Here is a 4,945-nt window from a genome sequence, read left to right as displayed (position 1 = left end):
TACTGTTGATCTAAAGTGGAATTACCCTGTGTAAACAGGAATTTTCCATTTTAGAGCATTTTGAAATCACTGAAAGGTAGGTCAACTATGGACAATTTGAAAAGTCTTTTATTTTGGAAGGCATAATCAGAATGACTTGATATTGATATGGTATCACCGTGGGGTTGTATACTGTTGATCTAAAGTGGAATTACCCTGTGGAAACAGGAATTTTCCATTTTAGAGCATTTTGAAATCACTGAAAGGTAGGTCAACTATGGACAATTTGAAAAGTCTTTTATTTTGGAAGGCATAATCAGAATGACTTGATATTGATATGGTGTCACTGTGGGGTTGTATACTATTGATCTAAAGTGGAATTACCCTGTGGAAACAAGAATTTTTCATTTTAGAGCATTTTGAAATCAATGAAAGTTAGGTCAATTATGGACAATTTGAAAAGTCTTTTATTTTGGAAGGCATAATCAGAATGACTTGATATTGATATGGTAACATCATGAGGTTGTATACTGTTGATCTAAAGTGGAATTACCCTGTGGAAACAGGAATTTTCCATTTTAGAGCATTTTGAAATCACTGAAAGGTAGGTCAACTATGGACAATTTGAAAAGGCTTTTATTTTTGAAAGCAAAATCAGAATGACTTGATATTGATATGGTAACATCGTGAGGTTGTATACTGTTGATCTAAAGTGGAATTACCCTGTGGAAACAGGAATTTTCCATTTTAGAGCATTTTGAAATCACTGAAAGGTAGGTCAACTATGGACAATTTGAAAAGGCTTTTATTTTTGAAAGCAAAATCAGAATGACTTGATATTGATATGGTATCACTGCGGGGTTGTATACTGTTGATCTAAAGTGGAATTACCCTGTGGAAACAAGAATTTTTCATTTTAGAGCATTTTGAATCGTTAGGAGATTAAGTCAAATATCGGCAATTTCAAAGGGCCATTACTATGAAAAGCAAAATCAGACTGACTTGATATTGATATGGTATTACTGTGAAAAAGACTGCGGTTGGAAAGTGTTGATACAAAGTTCAAATAGTATTTGGAAATACGACTTTTGCTTTTAAGAGCATTATGAATTCATTGAAAGAGTAGTTCAAAAATGAAGATTCACAGGGCTTTTACTTTGAAATCCAAAATAAGATGGCCTTGATAGTGACAGGGCACAATTAGGGTACAAGGCTGTGTCATGTAGATGTAACATTAGAGTTTCTAAAAAAAAAAAAAAGGCCTAAATTATATGTTATTATGTTCTTAACATATCTGTTAATTCACTCGAAGTTGGCTTTTATTTTGAAATCCGGTTTCCACATCCATTCCCGTAATACTTTGAATACACAGGGAACGTAAAATCAACTGGAGGCTGGCTTGACTGCAAGTCTCGAATTGGAGGCTGGCTTGACACAAGTAAAGTGGGGGATGGTTCTTGTGAGAGTTTAGAAGCATCATGGACGAGGAACTTGAAAGTACCAGCTCTCAGGTATGAAGCCTAAAGTTCAAAAATTCCATGAATTAAGGTCTATCCGATTGTTAAGTGATGACGTGATATGGCTTTTGTGTTGTTAACATGTTTAATGTTATGTATTTTCTTCTATTTCATCTCAAAAAGCTCCTAAAACAGTCAGTGATCACTGTTGACCTCCCTCGGCTTTTATTACTGCTAATCATTTATTTAAGCTCAGTTTTTAAAACCTTACGATGTAACTACAGCCCAGCCCATGCAGCAGTATATGAATGACTAACCTCGTATTGTGGATGGATTATCTCAGTTGTTCTCCTGGCTGAAGTTTGGTCCTTTTACAGCATCCTGCCATGCGATTACATTTGTTCCTGACCACCGAGAACACTCACGTTAACTTTTATCGAGTGGAAAAAAGTTAGCTTGTTTATATTATGCTAACATAGCTGTGTCGCTAGCGGTCACGTAGCACATCATTATATACCAGCTAGCCAAACTTCAGTAACCCTACAAACGTCACTGCTGTTTAGCTTTCTGTCTTCATTCATGTTGGAAGTGATAGCGGAGCTGTACGTTTTCATTTGTTTCCAAAACCCCGCAGTCAGGACATGCTATATTGTATTTAGATAGAAGCTAGCGAGCTAACTTCCTGCTAACTTCTAACTCCGTTAAATGTCATAAATTCCGTTTTCATGGATGCCTGGATGTTAAACTCAATTGTTACACCTGGTAGAGCAGAACGCTGATCATTTTATTAAAGATGAAAGACTATAGACAGTTTTTCAACTCTCAGTAATGCCATAGTGATCATTTGATATAGGGCTTTGGAGTTGACGTCACGCCGCAATGCATTGTGGGAGCGCAGCGCCATTTTCGGGGTCTACGAATCAAAACAAACACACTGTGTTGGAACAACGACTACAAGTTCATTTAAAGACAAGAACTATGAGCCAAGGCCGACACAAATGTGTTTTATCTACTTTATCATAAATGTAACAAAGTGTTTAGAAAGTTAGCACATACATGTGATTTTTCATTTCTTTATGTGTCCATCTATAGAACGCTGCAGGTTATATTCTAAATCTGCCCGTTCTGTCAGAAACCTGCCTGCAGAAAATGAACCTAAAGTATGTAATCAGAATCAGAATCAGAATGCAAGGATGTAATCACTTTCAAGATGGAGAAAGCATAAAGTGACAATTATGAATCACTTAAGGAGATTCTGCAGGTCATTAACGTATAAAAGTAAAATAAAATGTATTTTTAGTGACACAGGACACAAACATGGAAGCAAGATGTATAATTAGGATTATTTATAATAAATATGAATAAATTAGTGCAATTTCTTTAACCATAAAGAATAACTAAATCCTTTAGGACAGTGTCTCATCAATGCACTGAACTCACTATGTTATCCACCTAACAGTCTCCACATGTTCTCACTGTAATTTCCCCTCATGAATGAAGTTATGCTGCACTAATCTGAATGTTTGCAGGGAAATCAAACGCATTTCACACGCAGTACTCGAGCTGACTTACCTTTGTTTGAATGGCTGACTCCACAGACAAGGCATGAAAATATGTCAGGCTACGTCAATAGCGGTTGGTCTTCTGGGTTTCTACTCCACGGCCGTATTTCATACGGGTCCACATTTCCAATGCACACTATTTTCTGCAAGTACCGCTGCTTCGCCTCTGGACGCAATCGGTCTCTATACAGTTCATTCTCTTTTGAGAGGCTCTTAAGAATCTTTCTTGTAGTCGTTGTTCCAACACAGTGTGTTTGTTTTGATTCGTAGACCACGAAAATGGCGCTGCGCTCCCACAATGCATTGCGGCGTGACGTCAACTCCAAAGCCCTATATGGACCTGCAGCGGAGTTTAGGTACAGACACGGCTAGTGACGTCAGACTGAACAACCGGATACAGACACGTATACATGTGTGTGTTGATAGGCCACGTAAAACCAGAATTATGATAAAAAAAAAAAAAAATACACCCCATGTTTTTTTTTCTCTTAATAAAACGGTGGTATTTACAGCGGGAAGAAACGGCGTTTTCTGAGGACAGCACGAGCAAACACTCTGCTCTTGCCTTTCCTGTTTGTGTTATGCTCCAGTTTGCATAACTATCTTTAAATCCCAGCAGAAGTGCAACCACATAAGCTAGCGCTTTTTTTTTTTTTTTTACACAGGAAACCAGAGGAGTTGTACTTACATCTTATGCCATCAGCTTGTCCTAGGTCACGGTTATCTTCCACATATGGTTTAGCAAAAATTGCAGAAAAAGCACTTGCAGCAACAAAAACATAAAATTGCAGAAACACGCTTTGCTAATCCGATCAGCTGTTCATAATACTTCCTATGCTAGCTCAAGCGTTCACGGTCTGCAGCCCTAAAGTACGCAGCCTTAACGGCCGGAAGTGCGAGGCTTGTAGGCTTGTGAAATGGGACGGTCTAGCTTCCGTTGCACTGCCCAGGTTGCCTAGCAACCATGATACCAACCGCTGGAAACGTTTCATACAGCTTTGTTTGACAGAAATGAAGGAGAAATTTTGTTCATTTATTTGTTTGTTCATTTGTTTCTACATGAGCTCTGTGTGATTTAATAAGTATCTGAGGCTGAGGCCACAGGATTGTAAAACATGATTATTGGGCTTCATTTCTGTACTGAAGAGTCATTTAAGATTAGCTAGTAAATAATAATTAGCTAATGTTGTTCATGAGACTAAAGTCATCTCACCTTGGTAATGTAACTATAATATGGCCAATATTATAGTTATTATATTAATCATTATTAGTTATTACAGCAGTGAGTTTGAACTCTGTGTCAAACACTGAGCTTCAGTAAAGATTCAAGTTGCAGTCATTTATATTTCCTATCACCTTAAATCTTCACTCAAATACAAGTATCTTTGACAGTGTATATAGATGTATTACAGCAGTGAGACAAATATTGCTCTTTCAGTATGTTGGCATTACTAAATTTGGCTCAATGCTTACATATATGTGTAAAAAGAAAATGTACAAGCTGTAATAACTGTCTGATAGAATGAAGAGTAGACTGATATATGAAATATTCCTTTATTGGGTGAGAAAATCAAACCATGTCATAACTGCTTTAAGTCATACAGAATAGATATCAGAGCCTTAGACAGGCTGACTTGTGCTAAATGGGTCAAACTGGGCAGAAAGTATACAAACATAGAACATCCTCATAGAATATGATGTAACACTATAGATCAACTTACCTCAGAATATATAAAGCATATAAACAATTACAGCAATATGATGCAACAAACACAGCAGTACTACTAATCCAAAATACCCCAAGCTTCATAGAACTGAAACAAACATTTATTTTTAGGTCCATTCTGCCGCTGATACATACTTTAGGTTTCTGAACAGTAAACTTGTTGCTGCCTTTCATAGTGTGTAACTTGAAGGCCCTGAGTACTTTCTCCCACACTGAAAACA

This window comes from Copadichromis virginalis, linkage group LG14 (assembly GCF_057382275.1).
Source record: "Copadichromis virginalis isolate Kocher_CV1m ecotype Utaka linkage group LG14, C_Virginalis_male_GT1.1, whole genome shotgun sequence".
NCBI classification, from domain to species: Eukaryota; Metazoa; Chordata; class Actinopteri; order Cichliformes; family Cichlidae; genus Copadichromis; species Copadichromis virginalis.
This window is presented reverse-complemented; position numbering follows the sequence as displayed.